At 43.3% G+C, this 27,861-nt stretch overlaps 1 pseudogene; it reads right to left on the bottom strand.

Annotated features, from left to right (window-relative positions):
- Window positions 1-1,954: 1,954 nt before the first annotated feature.
- LOC127340193 (protein FAR1-RELATED SEQUENCE 5-like) lies at window positions 1,955-17,531 on the bottom strand (annotated as a pseudogene).
- Window positions 17,532-27,861: the final 10,330 nt, after the last annotated feature.

Below are 27,861 nucleotides of genomic sequence, written 5' to 3' on the forward strand. Positions count from 1 at the left end.
TCCAAAATCACGATTGAAGGATCGCTGATGTTCAAGAATAAAACAGTGCAAGTGAAATTTCTTCAAAATAATTGGTGGAGATTTCTTGGAGCCTACTTTTACAAAACAAATGTATTTGGACTTACCAAAATCTTGAGATTTCTTCACAAGTACGTAATCATACTTACTACACGCGTGTATTATTTTATTTTTTATGTTTACTATGTATATATTTCATCATATCATAAGTTACCACCACTGTTTTTCATGATTTGTGTGATTTTTCATGAAATCCGTCTTTTTTAGTTTATCAGAAGTCCGAAAAAAAAGTAGTTTGTTTTTTAAAATAAAAAATATTGAAATAAATTTTCAAACAATGAAGCGTTATACTAAGATCTAAATCTTAATCTAGCAATTTTCAAAAAAATAATCTAGCAATTTAATAATCTTAATAAAAATTGTGGTTCACAGAATTTATTAAATAGCAAATCTGAGTATGTCGGTAGAACTACTTCGCCAGCAGACGATGTGCCACCATAAATTACATCAAATGCTTATCATATATGGCGTCATATCTTATGCATCCTACTGCTTCGTGCATCCCTGCATCCCGATAATCTCAGCCGCAAAACCAAATCCTGCGACTCATGTTAAGTGGAAAGCCAATTTGCAATTACATGCCCGCGTCCAGATTAAACCAGTGATTCTTTTTGCAAATCCCCCCCTATCTCCCTAATCCCAGAAACCGCAGTTGTGCTCCCGTGAATCAAATCTGGCCTCGTTTTCCCCTGCTGCCGACCAGGGCGAGAGACCACGGCCGCCGTCCTCCTCAAGTTCTTCTGCACGCGTGACTTTCAGGTTGGCCCGTCCTTCGGCATGCAGTACAAGACCCTCCGCTGGAGCCTCCTTCGACATGATCCGCAATAGCCCCGGCTTCACCGCCAGCGACGGCGAGCTGCTGCTAGAGGAGTCGCTGAGGGGCTCCACCGGCATGGAAGGTAACAAGCAGAGATTTATCCAGTGGATAGTGCACGCCATGGAGCGACATGTAGCCCGGTGGCGTCCCGGCGGTGCTACAGGTGACTTACCTCAAATAGAGTACCAAATTGGTTTTGTATGTTTGCGGCTGAACTGATTTTTTTATACTAATTCAACTGCAGATTGCACTGATTGGTATTGGTTAGGTGTTCTTCTATGCTAACTAATTCAGTTCTGGAAGATGGCGCGCCCTGGAAGATTGTTCTGGTGCTACGGAAGTGGAGGCGATTGATGGCTGAATAGTTCTACTTCTCCCTACATAGTTCAGACGGTGCAAATAACCCACTGATTCTTGATTCAGACGGTGCTTTGGTGGCGTCATCAATCCAGAAAGAGGCCTCAATATCTCTAGAAAATGTACTATTTATATGGAAACAGGAGGGGTGATATATGTTGTTGTACCTGAAATTTCCCTTGTTCTGGTGTACTGTAGGGATACAGTGCGAATGTACAACATTGGCAACATTGATTTTTTTAGAAGGACTGTAAGTTGTTGCGAATGGAAATAACAGAAAGAAAATATTGTTTATACTTTGATGTACTTGCAATTTGAGATAGGCTGTCATGAACATAGTAGAGTCAGGCCACATGCTGTATTGAACTTAGTAGAGTTAGGCCATAGTATGTTGGACATATGCGCAGATTCAGTTTACGAGTATCAAATAAGTGTTACTGAATCGACAATAATGAAGGCGTGTATGATAGAGCAAACAACACTACACCATCTTGGTTAGAAGAGAGGCTGGCGAAGGCAGTATCCAATCATTTGCCCTCTGACATATTTTGTAACTCAACTAACAAAGCGGCAAGCTCAAATCTGCTCACTAGTAAGACAAACACTTGGACAAAAAATGTTATGATCCATTACACGAAGTCATTTCAAAAATAAAACAGTGCTACTAGTAAGCTTTGTTTTTTCTTGCAAGAGATGCAACTTTCATGATGCACCATCAGTATGCATGTCTTGCACATTTATTTCTTTTTCTTGAACATTTTTGCTTGGGCATTTGCGACTATCATGAAATCCTAGCGTGTTGCACGTTCTGCACATGCGTGCGACCTTGGGCTTGACTTGTTTCTTCTTCTTTTTCTGTTCTTCCACATACATCTCCTTTCCTCTCTTTATTCTTTTACTTCTCCCTACCGAACGAACATCGTTTGGCGGGTGTATGTTGATTTCATTAGGAATGTTGCAACCAATAAAAGCCTCGTATTCCTCTTGCCTAGTGTGCTTGACCGCAGCAGGAACCTTTTGCCTTAGAGGCTCCTCAATACTCAACACACTTGATAATAAAAAGTCCATGCCTTCATTTGATTGTTTGGCTGTTTGGATTAGATCTTTCAACTTGTTGCGTACTGTTGAAATCTTCTTCCTTGCAGCTGCATCCAAACAGTCTACGGGCTTCTCTTCTAGAAGATTACCCTGAACATCGTAAACACTTTCTCTACAAAACAAATTAAACGTTAGTCATATGATTTTCAACAAAGTAAGAGTAATGATGGTTATGATTTTTCTTGTACCTTTTACACCTTTTCTGCCATCTTTCCATAATATAGAAGGTGGGAAGCTCCTCTTGATTTTCCATCCTCATCACCTGGATAATATGGCGGCATGGAATTCCATGGGACTCAAATAACTTGCATGAACAATTAGCTATCATGGTTGCTATGTCACAACGGACCTCCCTTATCTTGCTAGCACCGGTCCTGAAGGTCACTATTTTTATTCCCTCATCTTGTGTAATGCTTTGAACACAACAATGGTTCCTCGCAGCAATAATTTGTTTCTGAAATTTCTCAAATACCTCATATGTGAATACTTCACTACCTTGTTTCTCAATTTCCCATGGTGTCACTAATTGAGGGGTCCTATGGATGCTTGAGTTGTCCGCTATCAACTCCTCTTGGCGTTGGCATTCTAAAGCTGTGTCAAACTGTAGCCAGAACTCAACAAGGGTGAGCTTGCGATGAATGAAACGGTTAAAAATGAATTTGCACTTTCCGACCTTGAAGTTGTTCGGAGAATGCCTGCCAGTGATATGTCCATAAAGTAGGCCGGTATCCATGACTCACGAAGGCTGAACCTTTTTGTAAACCACTCATTATCCTCCAAACCAAAGTCTGAAATTACGGAATTCCACTCCGACTCAAACTCGGCTGGAGTTTCTGAACCCCATTGACATAGGCATCCCCAATGGGCCTGCCGGAGATAGTACCCGGGGTTTACTGAAGGCCCACTACCCGAAGAATAAGAAGACTCGGAAGCCCAAAGATGTTATTAAGGAAAGCTAGAGTTGTAATAGGAAGTGTTGTATGTAATCTTGCGGGATGAGTTAGAAACCTCCCCGGAATCTGTAATTTGTACAATACGAATCCCTCGGCTCCGCCTCATATATAAGGGGGAGTCGAGGGACGAGAGAGATCATCGAATCATTGTTGAGCAAACCCTAGTTTTATTTCGTCGAGTATTATTCGGCTGATAACCTTCGAGATCTACTTGCCCTCTACATTACAAGAAACCCTAGTCTACTATTCGTAGGCATTGACAAGTTAATACATTGTCAATTGGTGCCGTCTGTGGGATTTAGAGGCGACAAGGAGCTGATATCGATGGCACGTTCAGGATCGTCGACTTCATCGGCAGCAAGCAACATCTTGGACAGAGGTAAACAGATCGAAACCGGTCTCGTTGATTTTGTACCTCACCCGCCCTCCCGTTTGGATGCATATACATATCCGGAGGAGCCCATGGAGATGACGTTCGGGAGGTTCCACTTTCGCGTCGGGAAGGAAGGAAGTTATCGTCTCGAAATTCCAACCTTCCCGAAGTTTTCTATGGAACATACTGAATCTTCGAGCTCGGCATCATCGGTCGAGTCAGGCGACGAAGAAACATCTTCGCCACGCTTCGTCAGCACCAAGGCAAGCGAAAAACTCGCCAAGATCTTCAGCGACATGTCTTTTGAGTCGTCTGCGGACTCCTATATAAGCAGCGATTCTGAAAGCGTCGACAGCTTCGACTTCATCGACAAATCTATCACCATTGGAAAGGTCTTCACCAATCTCTATGATGGTGTCACCGAATCCAGCAAGGCGCAGAATTCTCAATATCATCAAATCTACGTCATTGGAGAAGCAAGTCGTGAACAGGAGCAAACATCGGAGGCTTTCGATGATTTGGGAAATCCATACGTCGATCCCTCTGATTTAAGGCGAGGATTAGGCAACAAATACGTCGGGCCTACACCACGTCTGATAGTTCAGTTGCCGCAAGCAGCATCGGACAGAGCCGCAAGAGCTATGGATGGTTCAGAACCAATGGCGACAACCGCCACGGTCGAGGAATTGCAGGCATACCAATATAGACTTGCTCGAGCTGGAAGGGAATTAGAAAAACAAACAGAGGTTCTGAACAAAAGAAGGGAGGCAGCTTCCGCGTCAAGCAGGCGAAGGGCAGACCTCAGCCGACACCCAGGAACCTCGGGAGATAGTCACAGAGAAGCTCGGAACAGGGCAAGGTCAAGGCTGCAAAACATACCAGAAGCAGAAAGAGAGAATCTAGTTCAAAACCTCGACATGTCCTTTATGTCAATAGACACGAGAGGAAACATTATTCCCAAAACACCGGAAGCTGGGTATATGGCGACACAAGCCTTTATCCTCGCATCCAGGCCACCTCCTGGAGATCCAAGGGAAGCACTATATAACATGGCCATGGCAGGTGTTGGAGCCATGGGAACAGCGTTCGCATCGACGCCTCCTGAAGGATCAGCAAGGCAAAATAGTCCACGACCCGCGGTTGCAGCAGCAGCTCCCGAGAGAACAGGTGAAGCAAGGGACGCAGAAGCTCAGGCAAGGGTAGACAGGGCACGACAACATAGAAGGGAACATCAACACTCTCCAGACTTAGCCGAAGAAGATATGTGTGGGCTACCATGCTTTACTAGAAGGGTCCGAAAAACTCGGGTGCCTTCAGGGTTTAAGCTACCCGATAATTTCAAAAAATTCGACGGATTGCAGGATCCTAAGGATTGGCTGGTAGATTACCTCGAGACAGTGAAACTAATTGGCGGCACAAGGGCAACGGCAATGCAGAGCATTCAGGTGCACTTGAGTGGAGCCGCAAGATCTTGGATAACGAAGCTTCCAGTAGGTTCCATCGACAACTGGACTGATTTCGAGGAGATATTCATCAAGAATTTTCGGTCTACCTGCAAAAAACCTGCGACACTCGAGGAGTTGAGATCATGCCGACAGAAGCATGATGAATCAATGAGGAAGTACATCCAAAGGTGGAACATCATCAAAAACTCGGCAGAAAACATATCTGACGAGAGAGCCATAGACGCGTTCGTTGCAGGAGTCCGGCGAGGAGATTTCGTGGAGGATCTGGGGAGAACCAACCCAAAAACAGTGTCAGTGTTGATGGAGATAGCAAACAAATGGGCAGATGGTGAAGATGCTGTGCATAATAAGCGACACAGGTCACCAGAGGAGGACCGCAGTCGAAATTACCAGGGCAGGCGACGATTTTCCCGATTTTCGAGTTACGATCCACCTGGCCAAATTTCGGCTGGGTTTCGATCAGGCACTGGAGGAAATAACAGAGATAACTACCAACGCAGCAACGGACAGCGAAGTGACAACAGAGATGACTCGCGAAATAATAGGCCAAACAATGGACCTAGGAGGCCCTTTGTGACCCCTGAGGATATGATGAACGGCCCATGCCAGATGCACTTTTTCGTCGACAACAATGGGGTAAGGCAGTCAGGACATCTACAGAAAGATTGTCGGAACTTTCAAGCGATGATGAGGGTTGCTGCGCAAGCTCACGCTCAGGCAGCAAGTCGAAATCCCCAAGGACCTAGGAGTTAGATCCACTTGCCACCCCCTCCCGCAATCATGGAAGAAAATCGGCACCAGCTCAGAATTGCGGCAGCACCAGCACCACCACCATATGTCGATCCCAACTCACATGGAGCGGTCTCAATGATTCAGAAAGGCAGACCATCCAATAGAGCTCAGAAGGTAATCTCGCGGCAGGTGTTCATGGCAGAGAAGATGCCTCCACCAACAGTCGAGTATCTCAATTGGTCAGGACAGGACATCGGTTTCACAATTGCGGATCACCCGCAGCAAGTTCCTCGACCAGGGCAGTCAGCACTTATTTTGCCAGCAGTGATCGCAGGATTCGACGTGTCGCGAGTTTTCATCGACGGAGGAAGCAGTCTAAACCTTATGTACGCAGATACACTAAGGAAGATGAACATATCCTTGGCGAACCTCAAACCAACGGATACACGATTTCATGGCATCACACCAGATAAGCCAAGTTACCCACTGGGAAGGATCAATCTCGACGTTCAGTTTGGCACCCGAGAGAATTACAGGATCGAAAGGTTGGAGTTCGAAGTCGTGGATTTCCCATCACAGTATCATGCTCTATTGGGGCGCCCAGCATACGCTAGGTTCATGGCAGTACCACATTACACATACCTGTTGTGGAGGATGCCCGGACCAAAGGGGCCAATCACGATTAAAGGAAGCTTTTCGCTTTCCGATAAATGTGATAAGGATTTTCATCGGCTTTCAGAAACCTTCGGGATGCAAGCAGAATATATGGAGTCACAGCTCACGACAGATTACGACGTACTACCAGATGTGGGGAGGCCTAGCAAGGAGTCAACCTTCAACACAGCAAAGGATTCCAAGGAAGTACAGATCCACCCGACAGACCCGAAAAAAACGACGTCCATCGCAAATAACATGGACCTCGCATAGGAAAGCGCGCTCGTCGAGTTCCTCCGTGAGCACTGGAAAATCTTCGCATGGTGTCCAGCTGACATGCCAGGAGTACCCGGGGAACTTGCCGAGCACCACCTACACTTGGATCCAATCGCGAAACCAATCAAACAACCTTTGCGGCGTTTTTCGGAACCAAACCGCAAGGCTATGCTGTCGGAAATTAACAGACTCAGAGAAGCAGGTTTTATCAAAGAAATACATACAGAGGCCACATGGGTAGCTAACCCAGTGCTGGTGCCGAAGAAAAACACGAAGGTCCTTCGCATGTGCGTCGACTTCACGTGTCTCAATAAACATTGTCCAAAGGATCACTTTCCCCTCCCAAGGATCGATCAAATCATCGACTCCACGGCAGGATGTGAACGTCTTTCCTTCCTGGATGCTTATTCTGGTTATAACCAGATCAGATTGAAAGAAGATGATGAGGTGAAAACAGCGTTCATCACCCCTTACGGCGTGTTCTGCTATCGAACAATGCCCTTCGGGTTGAAAAACGCGGGAGCAACATATCAGCGAATGATGCAGAAGTGCCTAGCAGAGCAGATAGGGAAAAATGTACAAGTATACATCGACGATGTCGTCATAACATCCAAAAAAGGCGACACCTTAATTGAGGACCTGAGGGAAACTTTCGACAACCTCGACAAGTTCTGCCTCAAGCTGAACCCGACAAAGTGCTCTTTCGGCGTTCCTGCAGGGGAACTTCTCGGGTTCCTAGTATCAGCAAGAGGGATTGAAGCAAACCCCAAGAAAATACAGGCCATCGTAACGATGAGGAAGCCAACGAAGTTGAAAGAAGTACAACAGTTAACCGGGCGAGTCGCAGCTTTAAGCAGATTCGTCGCCAGGCTAGGAGAAAAGGCGTTACCATTTTACGCCTTGATCAAACAGGGAGACAAGTTCCAATGGAACGAAGAAGCAGACAGAGCTTTTGAGGACCTCAAGCGCAAAATCTCGACACCACCAATCTTGGTGGCGCCAAAAGAGAAGGAGCCTCTGTTGCTATATATTGCGGCCACACCCCAGGTGGTGAGCACGGTACTTGTCATCGAAAGGGAGGAAGAAGGAAAACTCCACGGAGTGCAGAGGCCAGTATACTTCGTCAGCGAAGTTTTATCGCCTTCAAAACAAAGGTACCCTCAGTACCAAAAGCTAGCATATGGAGTATTCACAACAGCACGAAAATTGCGCCACTACTTTTCGGCACACCCGATCGTAGTGGTCAATGAAGCTCCCTTGTCAAATATACTAAACAATCCAGAAGCTACGGGTCGTGTCTCCCTTTGGGGAATAGAACTTTCCCCTCGGGACATCACGTATGAAAAAAGAAAAGCAATCAAGTCGCAGGTTTTGCCAGACTTCATCGCAGAATGGATGGAGCTGCAAAACACAGGACCACCAGATTTGTCGAGAACGTGGACCATGAACTTCGATGGATCCAAGAGATTAGAAGGAGCTGGCGCAGGGGTGATATTAATATCACCAGAAGGCGACAAGTTGAAATACGTTCTGAGGATGACGTTCCCAAACGCGTCTAACAATGAGGCAGAATATGAAGCCCTCATACACGGGATGAAGATGACGAAAGCTTGCGGCGCTACTCGACTAAAAATCTTCGGCGACTCGCAGTTGGTGGCTCAGCAAGTCATGAACCAATGTGACGCAGTCAATGATAGTATGATAACATACAAGGAAGTCTACAACGAGCTCGAGAAGTTGTTCGATGGATGCGAAGTAAATCATATCAGCAGATTGAGCAATGACGAAGCCGACGTTCTCGCAAACATCGGGTCGCAATGCCTTGCACTGCCGCCAGGAGTATTTTGGGAAGAGATAGCAGAGAGATCTACGAAGTCGACAAAACCAAAAAAGAAGGAGAAAAAACCCTCGGGTGCTACCAACGAAGAGCAAGAGGAAGAAGAAGAAGATCAGGACCTGGTCATGATGATACAGATACCATGGATGCAGACGTACATCTCATACATCCTGAAGAAGAAAATACCCGACGATCCAGTTGAAGCAAGGCGAGTTATTAGACGATCAAAGGCTTTTACTGTGGTCAAAGGGGAGCTATACAAACGAAGTATTTCGGGAGTACTACAGAGGTGTGTCACACCCGAGGAAGGAAGGATGATCATGAAGGACGTACACGAAGGAATTTGCGGTCACCACGCGAGTAGCCGAGCTATTGCTGCCAAAGTCTTCCGAGCGGGATTTTACTGGTTGACAGCAATAGAGGACGCAAAGGAGATAGTACGGACCTGCGACGCGTGCCAGAGGTTTGCCGCAAAACCTCACTCCCCAGCAGCAGAGCTGATGCCAATACCTTTGTCTTGGCCTTTTGCTCAATGGGGCCTCGATATGGTGGGCAAGCTACACAAGTCTTGGCCAGGAGGGAAGGAGTATATGTTGGTAGCTGTCGACAAATTTACAAAGTGGATAGAAGCGAAGCCGATAAACTCACCAGACGGGGCATCTGCAGTTAAATTCGTGAAAAGTCTCGTCTTCAGGTTTGGAGTGCCTCACAGCATCGTCATGGATAACGGCAGTAACTTCACATCCAATGAGTTCAAAGATTATTGCGAAGAAGTGGGTATCAAGCTAAACTTTGCGTCGGTTGCACATCTGCAAACCAACGGCCAAGTCGAAAAAGCCAATGGAATAATCTGCAATGGCATCAAGAAACGCTTACTAGGGCCACTAGAGAAAGCTCGATATACCTGGCCAGAGGAGCTGCCCAGTGTACTATGGAGCATACGAACAACACCAAACACAGCGACACAAGAAACCCCGTTCTTCCTGGTCCATGGAGCGGAAGCAGTGTTACCAATTGAGGTAGAGCACGATTCTCCACAAGTCGTGGAATATGATGAAGAGGTGTCGAGAAAAGCGCTAGAAGATGACGTCGACGCACTCGACGAGGCTAGAGATGAAGTACTCTCTCGAGTAACCAAATATCAGCAGGACCTGAAGAATTATCATAGTCGACGTTTGCGGCCAAGATCCTTTCAGGTGGGAGACCTAGTCCTTCGGCTCACGCAGAAAAGCCATGAAAAGCTCGAGTCACCATGGCTTGGACCCTACATCGTCACAGAAGTAATCGGAGGAGGAGCGTACAGGATAAAGGATAAGAAGACAGGGGTGGAGGAGCAAAACCCTTGGAACGTGGCGCAGCTCAGGCGGTTCTACGCCCAGAGTCGAAATATAGTCCTTGTAAAACTTCAATGTACTGAAACGCCCGCGAGTTTTCAGACGCACTCTTTTCCTTTTTCGGGGCACCGAGTGGGGCCGGGAAAGGTTTTTAATGAGGCGGGCTCGCGGTGCTGCAATATAGTAAAGATAGTTGAGATATACATTTCTTCGGCAGGCTCGGGGGCTTAGGCCTCAGACTTGCAAAACATATTCCCGACAATATCTCGCCTTGGTATAAAATACCTCGCGAAACAAACAAAAATACAAAATAGCAATCATGCGAGACACGGGGGCTCGCACCCGCAAATACAGTACAGTCAACATGGTCTAGTCGCCTTGGTATTAAACACCTCGCGAGTCAAGAAAAATTATCGACAAAAAAGCTCGGGGGCTGATACTCGCCAAAACTATACATTGAATAAATGGCTTGGTTAAAAAACCTCGCAATACACAAGTATAGAAAATAGGCACCGACACGCTCGGGGGCTGGACAAATATAGAAACAGGATGATCGCTTTACAATACAATCACAATCGTGGTTTACAAAGAAAAGTTGTCTACTAAAGGAGAAAAATTAGTCACGATTCAATATGTTATCAATAGTAATCCTGCCTTCTTCGGGAGCAGCGCCAAGAAAGTCAGCATAATGACCGTCTGCAAAAAAGTCGGCGTCCATCCGAAGGAGATCCTCAATCATCTCTTTGGCTACAGGCGAAACCTTCGTATTAATTCTGTCGACACCAACTCTTCGATGCCTTACCTTCTCATGAACTTTTGCAACAACTTGGGTCAGGTCAAGCTTTGAGTGGCATATCTGAAGCATGATAAGGGCAAACCTGGCGCCAGCAACTAGTTGATCTTTGACAAAACCATGGATCTTGTGGGGATCCTTAAATCTCTCCATTAGCTCAGGAAGAGTTTGTGGCTGAACGTTTCGAGGAAACATGGAGTTATAAACCATCGACAAGGTCCCGGTACAGAAGTCGAGGAAGTCGCAAGTTTGAGAGGTGCGATCCTGAAATCTGACAATCTGTCGGGTCTTATCTGGGGTGGCCCAGAATAGAGAACCATGGTCAAGGGTAAGGTTAACAAGGAAGTTTGTCCTAGTATTTACCCTCTCTTCTTCGGCCGCAGCATCAATAAAGGAACCTGTTAAGCAACGATGCAGAAATCTTTAAGAGACGCAGTAAAAGGATGGAAAGTGTCAAAGTTTCACACAAAAGATGCGACAAGCATACCAGACATATCCGTACTGGCTTCATTCATTAACTCGAGCATAAAATTTTCTCGAGTAGTGGCCTTTTCAGCCTCAGAATGAGCGATTTCCTTAGCAGCCATGGCCTCTTGAGCTTGTTGAAGCGCAATCTTTTCGGCTTCAGATGCCTTACGAGACTGTTCCATCATCACAAGCGTTTGTCTCTTCGCATACTGAAGCTGCTGCCGAAGTTCATCCAATTCTTGCGACAAGGACTCTTCGACAGGTTCAGTATCAGCAAGATTTTTCGTCGAGCAAGAAGGAGAAGGCAAAACATCGGGAGGAGCAGGAGACGGAGTATAGTTATCAAACACCAACTGAAATTTAACAAAAAGGTCGACATCAATCAACAAGCAAGATAGAATTTTCATTGATCGTTCAGCATATTTACAAGGCATTACAAGATTGAGCTAGTGGGATAGGTGTCGCCAAATAGCTACTTCGGCGACAGCATCAAAAGCAAAAGAAAAATAAAAGAAGAAGCTTTCGACTAGACCTCCGGCCTTGATGAGCTAGGAGTCGAAGCTGGCTTGATCCCGAGATAGGCCAGGATTTTCTTTGCGTTGGGCTTGGCCGCCTTGATCAACGAACGCCATTTAGTTTGTTCGATTTGTTCGGTGGCGCCAACTTTCGTCCAGTCAACAGTTTGTTGGCTGTCCGCAACCAAGGTGATAGTGCTCTCAACGGCAACCTTCATGTTTTCCTGGCGCATCTTCAGTCCAAGATCTTCTGACGAGTCAAATTCCTTGGCAAGGGCAAGGAAAGTTTTAGGCTCCTCTTTCATGGGGAAGAAGTAGGGGAACAACTTGGAGAAACCCGCGTCAGCATGATCCATGCCTTCGCGAACTTCAGTTCCATGAAATTCCAGGAAAGAGAGGGCGTCCAGAAGAGGATCATCGTCGGGATCTTCAAGCTCAAAATCTTGGTTTGTTTTGGCTGCCGAGGAAAATGTATATTGGTCGACAGCAAGAAGGAAAAATTAATCCTAGCAAAAGAAAAGATAGAAGGGTACGAAAAATTACCGACAAAGCGCCGGTTCTGTGCGATCAAACGCTTGGTGATCGCCTTTTCACGAGAAGCTTGGGAAGCTTTGTGGTCAGTTAAAGCAGTTTCGGCATCAGCCAGCCTCTTTTGCAGCTCTTCGACACCAGCAGCCTTGGCTATGGCTTCCTTAGCCTTTGCTTTAGCTTGGCTGGCGTCAAGTTCAGCCTTCTTGCGAGCCAGTTCACTCTGCTCCAGTTTCTGAGCAAGAGTGTCGACAAGCTTGTTGGCCTCTGCAAGTTTCTCTGCCATAATAATCAAGAAGCTGTCAAAAATACAAACAAAGCAGGAGCAGGAAATCGTAAGGCAGGAGTCATAGAAAAAGTAGTACCTTCAGTCTTACTAGCATATTCACGGTACCCAACAAATTGGGCACCAATGCGAAGAAGTTCTTTGACCATAGGCTGTCAAAGAAAGAAAAAGAAAGCAAATATGTCGATATGGGAAAAATACGAAGGCATGCAAAAGGAAACAAGAGGAAATATAGACAGTGCTAAGCAGATTAAGAACTTACGTCGTTCAAGAAAGAATTGGAGGAGCTACCCAATTCGAGGGCAGGCTCCACAACTGATTCTACCCTTGTCCTTTTTGGCGAAGGAACAATAGGGCTAGAAGATGGAGTGGGAGCGCCAACATTCAGTTGAGGAGGCGAGGATTTCTCTCCTTCAGCTGGCGTCTCCGAAACAACTAAAGTACGTGACGAGCTCGTTCGAGCAGCCACGTCAAGAGTTGGTGGTTGTTCCTCATCATCACTGCGAACAAAAAAGGACAACATAAAAAGTAAGACAGACAAAAAACTTCGAGTACAAGGATAAGAAGAAGTAAAGACAACTTACGAGCTGATAAGGGATTCAAGGTATGGATCATAAGCCGCCTTCTGACGTGAAGGATCAACTTCTTCGGCTTTGGAGGTGCCGGAATCTTCGACACTATCCCTTTTCCTTTTGTGCCTTGGAGACACAGCAGAAGGAGGAGATTGTGCCGACATAGTGCCTTCGGAGGCAGCTTCCTTTTCGGATGAACCCGCAGATTTCCGAGAATCTACGGGCTCATTTATAAATGAGGGGGCATCTTGGTTGTCGTCGGTGATGATAGCCCTTTCATCGACTTCTCCATCCTCAGGAAGAGGAGGAAGGGAAGCCAAAGTAGGATGGTTCTGCAGAAAAATTTCGACAAGAAAAATTATAGAGATATCAATAAAATGTGACGCAGGAAAAACTCAGAGCAAGACAAAAATTCGAGAAGATAAAATACCTGAGGGAGAGGATTGGCGGCACTGTATGGTTCCACGCGGCAAGAGGAGGGAATCGGATCCTTCTTGCTGAGCGAGGAAATTCTTCGAATAAGCTTCTCCAAGTCCTTTACAGAAAGATCCTTGGAGAGCCTATTGGCGTCATTTGCACCAGCATATGTCCAAAGGGGATTTTTGCGCGCCTGAAGAGGCTGCACTCTAATCCTAAGGAAGTAGGCGGTGATTTGGACACCAGACAGCTCCTTGCCTCGAGTATTTTGAAGTTGATGAATACGGGACATAAGAGCTTCTGTCGCCGTTTTCTCTTCTTCAGAAGCTTCAGCATCCCAAGAGCGGCGGCGCAGAATTTTGGCACTTCCATCAAAAGGGACTATGTTGTGCTCAACAGAATTGGCACTTTCTTCGTGTATGTAGAGCCACCTTTTGCGCCACCCTTTGACAGAGTCAGGGAATTTGACGTCGAAATATTCGACATCAGTACGGACGCAGATAACAACGCCACCTATGTTGTAAGTAGCGTTGTGGGAGCCGTTGCGGCGAAGACAGAAGATGCGCTTCCACAGAGCCCAGTTAGGAGGGACTCCGAGGAAGCACTCGCAGAGAGTGATGAAAATGGCGACATGGAGAATAGAATTGGGAGTCAGCTGGTGTAGCTGAATCCCGTAGACAAAGAGGAGGCCACGAAGGAAATCGTGGATTGGGGTGGAAAGACCGCGGATGAGATGGTCGACGAAACTAACCCGGTACTCCATCGGTGGAGAAGGATAGCTCTCTTCACTGGGAAAGCGGATGGCGCCTTCCTCCTTCGTCAGGCCCAGCCTTTTCAGCATATTGATGTCTTGGTTGGAGATTTTGGATCTCTCCCACTCGACGCCTTCAACGGCCATCTTGGACTCTGGAGTACTGTGGCGAGTGAGTCGTCCGCGTGGTGGCATCAACAGCACCGGAGGAGCGAAGCTCGTGCGCAGGTGAAGCTCAGGGGAAACTTGGGCGCAATAGAAAGTTTTTGCAAAAGGGGAACAGAGGTGCGGCGCAAGCGAAGGTGCGAACGGAGGTGGAAGAAAGGTTTATATAAGAATTTGGCAGAGCAATACACCGTTGGATGAGGAAATCGTGCGGTGAAAAAAGGTCCTGCAGATGAAGGGTAAAAAAGTAATTCTACTAGGATGGAACTAAACAGGCGCTACAGTACGTGCGCCAGGAAAAGCGGAGGACGTGTGTCCCCCACTTGCACGACGTGTCAACGTGGCGGAAACAATGGACCCACAAGGCAGAAAAATTGCGACTTTTAATAGCAATGAAGTAACTTTGACCAAGGGAGAAAATTTCGACAAGAAAAATAAAAGAGGATTGACGATAGAAGTTGTTGAATACTTCGGGAGCCTTTGATCAAATACAAGTTTTTGCCCAAATGCTCGGGGGCTACTTCGAAAAAAATAAATTTCGAATATGATAGTATAGAAATTGCGGGAGCCTATGATCAAACGCAAGCTTTTATTCATAAGCTCGGGGGCTACTCCCATCGGGAGCGCTGTTCGCGCACCCGAGAGATAAAAAGAAGAGAATATCGAGAAAGAATGACAAAATAGCGACAATGTGCACTAGAATGTTGAGCCTACAACCAAGCACAAGTCCTTGGCTGTAGCCTCGGGGGCTACTCCCATCGGAAACGTTGTTCGCGTGCCCGATGAAAATTATCAAAAAGAAAAAAGAGAAAGAAAGAAAGAAAAAGAAGGAAGAAGGAGCATATTTCGAGTTATAAAGATAACTCTACATGTACTCCCATCGGGAGAGCAATATAAGTCAGAAATTCACTCGATGAAATGTGCTATTCCAACAGCCGAATAAGCACTCGACAATATATTCTCAGAACGCCAAAAGTTGCGACTAAATTCTGAATGCCGCAAAACACTGCGAAGGTAAGACCCCAGATCCGTTCTGTGCGGCGTGGCATCGCCAAAGACTGCGCTCTGCTACTTTTTTCCACATCAACAGATGTGAAGAAATATCCCAGCGGACGCGCTGTGGACTCGATAAAATTGACTGGGACTCGACAGAATGGTAAGACCTTAAGCGGCACCTGTCGAAGTTTACACCAGTATCACCGAGATCATGTCCAGGGACGTGATCTTGAAGTAGGTTTTTGCGGATTGCCACTAGAGCAGTTAACTAGTACCTGATCCGTCAGATGAACTAGCCCCAACTACCATTATCCCTGTACAATATAGAAATTCATGTGAAGAAATATAGACAAGTTAAAGTTGTCGAGTAAAAATAAATGGGGGAGATTTTACCTGACTCTACGACTCAAGCAAAATCTCGGGGGCTACTGACATAGGCATCCCCAATGGGCCTGCCGGAGATAGTACCCGGGGTTTACTGAAGGCCAACTACCCGAAGAATAAGAAGACTCGGAAGCCCAAAGATGTTATTAAGGAAAGCTAGAGTTCTAATAGGAAGTGTTGTATGTAATCTTGCGGGATGAGTTAGAAACCTCCCCGGACTCTGTAATTTGTACAATACGAATCCCTCGGCTCCGCCTCATATATAAGGGGGAGTCGAGGGACGAGAGAGATCATCGAATCATTGTTGAGCAAACCCTAGTTTTATTTCGTCGAGTATTATTCGGCTGATAACCTTCGAGATCTACTTGCCCTCTACATTACAAGAAACCCTAGTCTACTATTCGTAGGCATTGACAAGTTAATACCTTGTCACCCATACACATGCGTTCATCCTCTTCCAGAATTGAGGTTCTTCTCTGATCATTGGCCCAACTTTCTCTGGAAGTTTATCCATTATATGCCACATGCACAATCTGTGTATTATGCCTGGAATAACTATATCAATTGCATTTTTAATGCTACGAGCTTCATCGGTTATGATGAGTCCTGGCGCTTCACCTCCCATTGCCTTCAGGAAGGTCTTAAACAACCAAACATATGACTCCTCCTGCTCATTTAGTAAAAATGCAGCACCAAAAAACACACTTTGTAAATGATGGTTAACCCTTGTAAATGGTGCAAATATCATGTCATATTGGTTTGTAGTGTAGGTAGAGTCGAACGAGACCACGCGACCAAAGTGTTTGTAGTTCTTCCTACTTGTGGCATCTGCCCAAAACACGTACATCAAGTTTCCTTCATCACTCACTTCAAAATCATAGAAGAATGCTGAATTAACTTCTTTCTTTCTAGCTAGTTGGGCAACAAACATTTGCGCATCTGCGTTCCTGATTTTATATCTGAGGTCGCGATAGTAGTTTTGGAAGTCTCTCTTTGTGCATCCAACACCATCAATCCCGCCTTCACTGACTTGGAGGAGCCTGTAAGCCTGACAGGTGCCTATGCTTGCTTTGTGACATGTGTACAATGCATTCTTTGCCCTCTCACTAACTTGACAATTTGATCTAATCAAATGACGCTTATCAGGTGACACAAGACCATGATTGTGCTGCTCAACCCATGACTCTATCTTGTAGGTATCATTACCACACAACTTCACAAAGATATAAGCATCACAACCACATCTTGTCGCCGTGTTCTTACGCATTTTCTTTGATGGCCCAGCAACCTCTTTACCTTTCTCAGACTTCAATCCTTCCCTATTACACATGTATCGTTTAGTGCGAACTACCTCTTTGTCTAGCTTCTTCTGCTGTCCAACATGAACTCCAAAACCAGATTCATGTGCATAGTTCTTGTAGAACTTCTCCACGGCCTCTAGTCCTTCAAATGTCATCCCCAATTTAGGCTTCAAATTATCTTCACATTCAGGTGTAAAAGACGAACACTTCAACATAAAACAATGAATCGGTAAGAACCTTCATGTGTAAATAATTGAGCTGAATATACTCATGGTCAATGAAACCAATTGACTTACAGAGAGAGGAACACTTGCTTTCTTAATGGGTGTGCCAAATCCTTCCCCATTCATCTGCATTTGCATGATATTGCTAGAATCCATTGCTGCACAAATACGTATATATTCATTAAGTTTAATTTATGTTGGTAAATACTGTACAATATTCATAAAGTTTTTGTTGATAAGATATCATAAAGTTTTTGTTTATAAGATATCATGAAGTTTTATTTCAGTTGATAAAATATTGCTGAAGCAATTCAATCTACTTATGCCGCTTAGCGTACGCCTGTGGCTGCTGTTTCAATTAAGATAGTCCTGGTACAATATATAGGGAATTCTAATCTAGCCTTTAGCAATCCAGAACCATGCTGCCTAAGTGTGTTTTTGCATGTTGTGAGTACAGAAATCCAGATGAATAAGGTTCCGTAACTAGTTAGCTAGCTTTTGCTAGTCGCTAGATAAGCTAGGTCTTGGAAGGAGATACCTCGTCCACTTTGTATCAACAAAGATTGAATCGGCTTGACGTACAAACCTTTCCGAAAATTCTAGGCGAGAGCCGTGCTGGACGATCGGGCTGAAGCCAACAACTTCCAGGATCCTGTGCCCGTTAGAGTTCCGGCCGCCCGACAACTTCTCCATCTAGCTGCGGGTCGTCGCCATGGAGATCGCAACCTGCAACTACACTTGATCGATCGTGGGGTACAACCAGGGTGCGGGCGTATTGTGCGGTCGACGGTGGTGCAGGGGTGCCGATGCAAATTTACAAGCCTAATTATGGAGGCAGCGCGGGTGTGTTTTTAGAATATTACATCGAAGCAACTCTAGGCGCTACGATTTGATCAGCCGGTCATAATTGACCGGGATGTACGGATGCACGAACCAACAGGATGCATAAGATACGACGCCATCATATATTTATACTCAATTTCTTTACTTGTTTATAACTTTTTTCGTACATATGCACTTTAATCTGGTATACATTTAGATGAAATTTTAAAACAATAACAATACAACAGTGATGTCAAGAATACATTGTTCTTTGTTATACAACTTTAATGACTTATTTAAAATTGTAGTTACGTTGAACCAAGGTTTGCTGTGTTAAATTACATTAATTGATTCCATGTTTTTTTTCAATTTAAAACCTTGATTGAATTAAAGCTCTCTAAATCCGAGAAGAATAAAATCACATGCCCTTATGGATTGAATTTGACACTTAGATATATTATAGGGTATATGTATTTCTCCTCGTGTACTTGTAATATCGAATATCGCGCCGAGAGTTCTAAATGCATGGAATAGAAAATATCTTGGTAGAGGTCTTCTGATTTTTATGATTAAAAATTCTAGATTGTATTAGGTCTGTACATTTGTTTTGTCCTTGAATCGTTGTCATAGGTAGTTTTGTGATTATTCCGTGATAAAAAAAATTCTTTGATATTTCTTCGGGTTCAATAATCAGTTAGCAACACAAGACTACTCTCTACTTTATTGAAATAACCTAAGTCATAATGCACAATATTATTCCTTGATCTAATATGCAGTCTACATAACTAAGAACCTCAACCCCGAACATAGAAGTGGTATGAAAACTCGCACCTCTAACCCTCATCACTAACAATAGCTACCATAATTTATGGATTCATGTTTTTGTTGGTTTTGGAAACAAGATGGCTGCAAGTACGGATCAATTAAACCCACAGATCTTAGCTGCAAGCACATATCTCTAACTTTGGATTTATCATTCTTCCCAATCATTCTATCAGGTTAACCAGTGACGTCCACAAGGAGGATCGCTGAAATCTTCGTTGGAGAGTATTAGATCAAATTTATAGTTCGACACGATAGGAGCACAAGAATACCAATTAGCTATCAATCGAGATATCACTCTCAACCACACATGTTTCGCTCGTTATGACGCTCTGGATCGCGAAAAGTTTCGTGTTGCTGGAATACATAGTTTTTAGGTATATGTAGAAGTCTCATCGAAGGAGAGGATGAGGGGCACCACATGGGCCAAGATGGCCCCCATGGCGCAGCCATAGGGTGGGCCCGCACCAGGGACCCTATTTGATGTCATGGTGGCTTTCTGGTGCACTTCTGTGCCTCATCTTCCATCTTTCGCATAAAAACTTCTCTCGTATCTTTGCCTTATCTTCCTTCGTTTGTTTTCCGCGAAAAAATACATTATGGGGATTTTGCTAAAAACATCATTAGTAATGAAGTTGTATTCCAAGTTAAGGTTCGATTTGGGGCAAAACTACAAGCAAAGTACTAGAAAAAAGAGATGCATTTTGGATTTATCAATATGTTAGATCAATCTAACTCAATAAGTTCTTCAAAGTTGAGAACCAATGTCAACACCCGGATTTTTAAGTCCGGATGCCTATTATGTCATACATCGCAATCCCAGGAAATTGTTGTTGCGAGGCATAATAGTTAAGTATCACAGTCATCATTCATTACAAACCATAATGTCTTACACATTGAAATCACATGATCCATATTACACGAATAGTTGATCTATTGATCAACGAACAAACACAAGTTCATAGCGAAAGCGTAAAGATAAAAGGACTCTCTAGTCCACAGGCCAACGCTTGACGTTAGAAGCTCCTAGTTGTGGTAGACGTCCTGCTGATCGTCATCCTCGTACTGCTGCTCGGCTTCATAGTCTGGCCATTTGAATAGCCAGGGACAAAGCTGTGAGTACTTTAAGTACTCGCAATCTAATACTAATGTAAGTACTAACATTGCTATTGAGAGTGTTCTAAGCTCTAAGGTTATTTGCATAAAGCCAATTTTAGTTGAGAAACATTTTAGTAAACAACTCCTCATATGCTAACTAACTCAAGTGGGAACATTAGTGTCATTCCCACAACTCTGTTGTAATTCAAATTCAAAGTCACCGTTCAAGTTCAAGTTCAAATTCACCAGTCACAAAGATATAAATTCTGATGACGGAAACAGTATTGCCTTTCCAATTGTCCATATCCGCGGATGCGGCTATTCGAATAGGTTTACACTCTGCAGAGGTTGCACACTTGTGCCACAACATTTGATTACATCCGTCAGGGATAAACCCCGAATAATCGTAACTCAGTACGCGGATCATCAACCGTTAACCTTTCACTTACACACCCTAGTATAGGCACCTCTCCCATGAGCTTGGCCTCCCGGTGAAAACCAACTGTTAACCCGGGAACTGCACAGGGCTTGGCCGTACAATTCACCTCAATTCACATCCTTTCGCAACAACGGAGGCAGCCTCAAGCATAACCCCTATGATGTGTGTTCAGAGGGAACCCATACTAAGACACATAAATTTCCAGTTAAGCCTTACCCATAATTAGGTATTGTGGGGGTACTCAAAAATTGGAATGGTATCGCATCCAACTCAATCATCAGTTTTATTCATTTCACCAAGTCTAATTCATGTCATATTCACCTTCAAAATCTTTCAATGGAAATGACTCATCATTCCAAGGTTTTCAACATCATTATTTCATAAACACATGTTCCCATCTAGAGTAGTCATTTTTAATTTAGCAATAGCATCTAGGTATGAGGGGTGCTAAGTACTTTGCTTTACTTCTAGGCTAACTTTGATACTCATGTACTAATCCAATACTAACCAAGTGAATCATGAATCAAAAGTACTTTGATAAAACAAAAGTAAATAAAACTTGTAAAGTAAAACTGGGAAGTAGGATCATGAACATAAATTAAATGGGTAATGCCTTGCTCATGGTGAGCTTTGCACTTTGCAAGAGTATTATCTTGCCTTGGTTGGGGAATTGGTCAAAGTGGTTATCTTCTCCTTGGAAGTAGACCTCCTCCTCCTCTTGATACTACTCGGTACTAGCGTCTAAAATACGAATACGGGGTACACAATCATCATACCAAACTAATTTACTAAACTAGGCACACTCATGATTTACACACTTTAAACTAGCATCACACATTTCTATTAAGTGGGTGGATGTGTTTTTCTTATTACTTAAGCAAAATAATTTCCTCTCATACTAATTTAGATGTTACTTTTAATTACTTAGAGAAATAATTTTCTCTCATTATCTTATTAAGATTTAATTTCTCTCATGAATAATATGTGACCTAGGTTGACCAACGTCAACCTCTTCACACTTATCATTTAAGAAAATGATTTAAATGAGGTGAGCACCTCATACCATTTAATCCTAGCATGGTAAAGATTTAATATCACCACAATTCATATGAGACCTAACTGACCAGAGTCTCTACCTCATTGTAAATTGATAGTGACAAGATTTAAATGAGAGAAACACTCCCATATGATTTCTTAATAGTTTTGGACAATATCTTTGACTAGAAATAGCCATAAAGTCCTTTAATTCAACTAGGCCATGATCATTCAAAGTAAGCATGCCATATTTTTGCAGAAACAATTAGTAAAAGTAAAATGTGAATTATAGGAGTTGGAATTAACTTAAAAGCATTTATGGTTGATTTTTAATAATTATTCTAAGATAGAAAAGTCCCTGCCTTGTTTATTTTCTCACTTTAATTCTATAACAGATCTAGGGTTCAATCTAGTGGCATGGTGTAGATAATTTCCTAAGGTTTCCAAATATATAAAATTTGTAAAATTTGGCCCAGTAAATTTGTCCCTATTAAATTTCAAAGTTGACATCAGATTGCAATATTTTCCTATTTTTCATTTTGGATTTGAATCGTGGGCTGGCGGGAAAACTAACGGGCTGGGCAGTGCGGGAAGGAAATGGGCCGGCCCAGCTTCGCAGCGGGCCAGCTGACATGGTGGGGGCCACCTGTCATTGAGAATTTTCCAGCGAAACGGTACGAGCGCTGCTGGTCGTGCGATTAGAAGTGAGATCGACGGCCCAGAGAGGTCATCTTCTCCGGCGAGAGGGAGGCTTACGGGAGGCGGCGGTAGGGGGTCGGCGAGATCGTCGGAGCTCCGGCGGTCGTCGGAGATGTGCGCAGGTACGTTGTTGTCAACACCCGGGTTTTTAAGTCCAGATGCCTGTTATGCCATACATCGCAATCCCAGGAATATTGTTGTTGCGAGACATAACAGTTGAATATCATAAGTCATCATTCATTACATACCATAGTCGTCTTACAAATAGAGATCACATGATCCATATTACACAAATAGTTGATCTATTGATCAACATACACAAAGTTCATAGTTTCATAGCGGAAGCGTAAATAGAAGGGACTCTCTAGTCCACAGGCCAACGCTTGACGTCAGGAGTAGTCCTAGTTGTCGTAGACGTCCCGCTGTCCATCCTCTTCATACTGCTGCTCCTCTTCATAGTCTGGCCATTCGAATAGCCAGGGACACAGCCGTGAGTACTTTAAAGTACTCGCAAACTAATACTAATGTAAGTACTAACATTTCTGGTAAGGGGGTGCTAAGCTCTAGTTTCTTTTGCATAAAGCCAATTTTAGTTCACAAGTATTTGAAATAAAAACTCTTCATGTGCCAACTAACTCAAGTGGGAACATTAGTGTCATTCCCACAACTCAGTTGTATTTCAATTCAAAATCACCATTTTAAGTTCAAATCACAAGTCACCCTTCACATGTCACATTTTTGAAAATGGTCTGATGACGGAACAGTATGGCCTTTCCAACCGTCCATAACCGAGGACACGGCTATTCGAATAGGTTTAACTCTGCAGAGGTTGTACACTTGTGCCACAACAATTGCAATAGTTCGTCAGGGGTAACTGGCCCTGATTTATCGTACGCAGTACGCGAACTACCAATCCTAACCTTTCATTTACATACCCTAGTATAGGCACCTCTCCCCATGAGCTTGGCCTCCCGGTGGAAACAAACCGTCAACCCGGGAACTGCACAGGGCTTGGGCCGGACATTCACCTCATTTCACGTCATTTCACTTTCAATGGAGGCAGCCTCGGCATAACCCCTATGACGCTTGTTCAGAGGGAACCCATACTAAAATACATAAGTTTCCAGCTAAGCCTTACCCTATCGGGTATTGTGGGGGTACTTGTAAAATTGGAATGGTATCGCATCCGAACCCAACCATCAGTTTTTGGTAAAGTTCACCATGTCATTCACCAGTCATATTCACCTTCAAAATCTTTCAATAGAATGACTCATCATTCCAAGGTTTTCAAAGTCATTTCATTTCACAAGTTCCCATCTAGAGTAGTCAATTTTATTTGTTAGCACTAGCAACTAGTCATGAGGGGTGCTATCTAGCTTATAAATTTCTAGGCTAAGTTTGGTGCTCTTGTTCTACTCTATATCTAGACCAAGTAAATCATGAATCAAAAATACTTTGATAAAACAAAAGTAAGTAAAGCTGGTAAAGTAAAACTGGAAATATGATCATAAACATAAAGTAAATGGGTAATGCCTTGCTCATGGTGAGCTTTGCACTTTGCAAGAGTATTATCTTGCAACAATAGAACTTGCAATGGTGTTAGCTTGCAAGAATATAGCTTGCCTTGGTGGTTGAGGTGATCAAAGTGGTCTTCTTCTCCTTGAAAGTAGACTTCCTCCTCCTCTTGATACTCCTCGGTACTAGCGTCTAAAATACGAATACGAGGATACAATCACCAAACAATTCAATGGCTATCACACATATTCACACAAGCTACTCTAAGCACACAATTAATATAATTAGGGTGCATTGGTGGTGTTGCTTGAGGACAAATAATTTCCTCTCATTATATATGTAAATGATAGTTTCCATATGGTTCTTGAGAAATAATTTCCTCTCATTGAAATCTTCTTAAGATTTAATTTCTCAAACAATCACACATGAATTCATGTTGACCTAAGTCAACCATTCATCATCATCATTTGAGAAAATGATTTAAGTGAGGTATAGTACCTCATACTATTTAACAATGCTGATTATGATTTAACTTCACCAAGTATTTCATGTAAGAGTATTTGACCAGGGGTCAATACTTCATATGAAAGTATTTGGGACAAGATTTAAATGAAGTGAAACACTTCATACAATTTACACAACTTAAACTAGCCTCACACATTACTATGGAGTGGGTAGATGTGTTTTTCTTATTTAAGGAAACTAAGTTCCTCTCCTGCTAATTAAGGTGTTACTTTTAATTACTTAGAGAAATAATTTCCTTTCATTATCTTATTAAGATTTAATTTCTCTCATGAATAATATATGACCTAGGTTGACTAAGTCAACCTCTTCATACTCATCATTTAAGAAAAATTGATTTAAAGGAGGTAAAGCACCTCATACAATTTAATCCTAATATGGTAAAGATTTAATATCATCAACAATTCATATGAGACTTAAATGACCAGATTCTCTACCTCATTTTGAATTGTTCATGACAAGATTTAAGTGAGAGAAAAACTCCCCTATGATTTATTAATAGTTTTGGACAATATCTTTGACTAGAAATGGCCATATAGTCCTTTATTTAAACTATGGCATGATCATGCAAAGTAAGCATGGTATATTTTTGCATAAACAATTAGTACAAGTGTAATGTGACTTATAGGAGTTGGAATTAACTTAAAATCATTTGTGGTTGATTTTTAATAATTATTCTAAGGCAGAAAAGTCCATGTCTTGTTTATTTTGCTACTTTAATTCTACAACAGATATTGGTTTTATTCCAGTGGCATTGTGTAGAGAAAACTCTAAGCTTTCCAAATATATAAAGTTTGTAAAATTTGGCCAAGTAGATTTGGAGTTATTCAATTTATAGCAAAGCATCTGATAGCAAATTATCTAAAAAGAAATAAACGAAATTTGAATTTAAACTGGGGGCGGGAAACGAAGTGGGCCGGCCCAGCTGCGGCCTGGGCCACGCATGCATGGCGCATGCATGTCCGGCGCGGGCGACGCACGTGGCGCGTCGGATCGGGATCCGACGGCGCTGGGCCGTCGTCTTCCTCCCGACTCTGCTAGCTTGCGGGGGCGATTTCTCTCACCTCGGAGCTCGGATTGAGGCGTGGTTGGTTGCGTTGGAAAGCTCTCTTCAAGGGCTACAAGATGGGGTAGGAGTTGGAGGCTATGGTAACAAAAATCTGGGCAGTTTAGAGGGTGGCCGCCGGGTGCACTCCGGCGATGTTTGGGGCCGTGGAGAGGCAAGGAGGGAGGAGGAGAGGCTCAAGGAGGGAGAGGAGTATGCTGCTAGGTGGGGTGGTGTGTCCAAGAGAAGGGGGAAGTGCTCTATTTATAGGTTCAAGGATGGAGAGGAGAGGGGATATGGTGGCATGGGGTGGACATGATGTTGGAGGGGACAATGTGTTGGAGGGGACAAGGTGTTGGAGGGGACAAGATGTTGGAGGGGACAAGGGGACAAGGGGACAAGGGGACAAGGTGGAGTGAAATGAGGGTGTAGGGTTGGGTATAGGGCACTATTTCAAATAGTGTCAAATAGTGCCATAGATGCTATTTGTGAATTTTATTTAAATTTGATTCAATTCAAAAGCTTGCAGGTGTGAAATTGTGAGTAATTCATTTAGTTAGAAATGACCAGAGGTGAGGGAGTGTGGTGGTGAAATTTTCAAATTCAAAGAATTTCCAAAATTGACAAGTGTGAGATTGTTGAATATGATAAAAGGTTCCAACTTTGGATGAGCATAGCATTTGATCTAAAAAGAATTTGGCATGGTTGTCTTTACAAAAGTTGTTCATCTTGATGTCCTCTTAGATCACATTCAAAGAGTTGAGAAAGTTTAGTTTGCAAATTTCGAAATGCAAGGGCTCAAAGTGGTGATCAGACTATAATTGGCAGATTTGACCAATATCATATGTGAGCCAAATTTGAATTTGAAATTCATTTGAATTGTGTTTCTTTGATTCCAAAAGTTATAATAAGTGTTTAGTATCATTATTCAACTCTTGGTGAAGGCCAAAATGGTCTAGGTCAAATATTTGGAAAAATGGCATAAACCATATGTGAGGGTTTTGTGAATTTCTAACTATTTATTCTTTTATTTTTCTTGGCCTCACTTTGACAAGGGGAGGTTTATTTGATGTTAGATTGGGTGGGGACAAAGGTTCAAACCATTTTGAGGCAATGGGGGTGTCTAGGTCAAGATTTGCAAAAATGGCCATAACACATAAGAGGTGATGTGTCAAATTTCATTAAACTTGTAAATTGTTCCCATTGCTTTACTTGGGCATGGGTTAGGGTCAATTTAGTGTTATATTAGGTTGAGAGATGGTTTCACATCATTTGGGTAAGGTTTAAAGTCATAGGGCAAGAATTGAGTATTATGGCTATGTGCCACATATGCCTCTATGCATATGTGTGATTTTGTTTCACACTTAAATTGGTTGGTAAGTACTTTGTTGAGTGTGTTGATGTATTTCCAAAACATCTACCAAGGTTAACACTCAAGGTTGGAGCTTTTGCAAAAAGTAGCCATAGGCTTGCAAATGCCTTTTTCTTATTTAAGATCACCTCTTTTTATTTTGGTTTTTCAAAGATTTGTGACAAGAGAGATGAGGTTTAGGGTTTAGTGGGGTTCACAAAGTTTCACCATCATTTAGCAATAATAATAAAGGTAGGGTTCAAGATTTACCTATTAGGGCTATATGCCCACATATATCTTTTCTTTTATTTTGGTTTCTCAAAATAGATCCAAATGATTTTTGAGAAGGATAGGGTTTAGGGTTTTTCTTATTTGATTTCTTTCTCTTTTATTTTATTTGGTTGGTGATCTTCACTTGATCACTTTTAGGGTTTTAGGGTTTAGCACATAAGCATCATAACACTCATCATGGCAAAACACAAATACTAGGTATGAGCACTATGCATAGCACCCAATGTAAGAAAAGTTTTTGTTGGTTCTCATTTTTGGAAAAAGGAAATTCATTTCTCTTTGTTTTAAAAATTTGGGATGTTACAAACCCTTCCCCCTTAAACAAATCTCGTCCCGAGATTTTAAGGAAAGTTAGGTTCCTAAGAGAGATTGGGCGATATGATTGAACAGAAAAACATACTTGGCAGGGCCTGAGTTGCTTCTTGGGCTTCTGCTGCAGTCATGTTGTAAAGGCGACCATTGTTGTTGTTCTGGTTCCTTCTTACAGCAAAGCGGCGCTGGTTCTGAGCAGGTGCAGCGGTATTGGCGGCAATCTTGGCAAGCTTCTTGGGGCACTCATTGGAGTAGTGACCCACAACTCCACATTCATAGCAGTTCACAGTTGACTTGTCCCTCGGGGTGACGGGGGTGGAATTGCTTCCAGTTCTGGGGGCAGTATTGGTGTTATTGTTGTTTCCATTGTTGTTGTAGCTGTTGTTGTTCTGAGCAATCTGCTGCAGTGCAGCAATGTTGGCTTGGCATTCAGCTCTCTCGGCTTTGCGGTCGGCCATCATCATCTCTAGCATCTGCATCATGGCGTCTTGGTTGGCGCTGCGGGTTGGTGGGGCCATCTGAAGATTGAGGTAGA

The sequence above is a fragment of the Lolium perenne genome, chromosome 3, assembly GCF_019359855.2.
Source record: "Lolium perenne isolate Kyuss_39 chromosome 3, Kyuss_2.0, whole genome shotgun sequence".
In the NCBI taxonomy this organism is placed as follows: domain Eukaryota; kingdom Viridiplantae; phylum Streptophyta; class Magnoliopsida; order Poales; family Poaceae; genus Lolium; species Lolium perenne.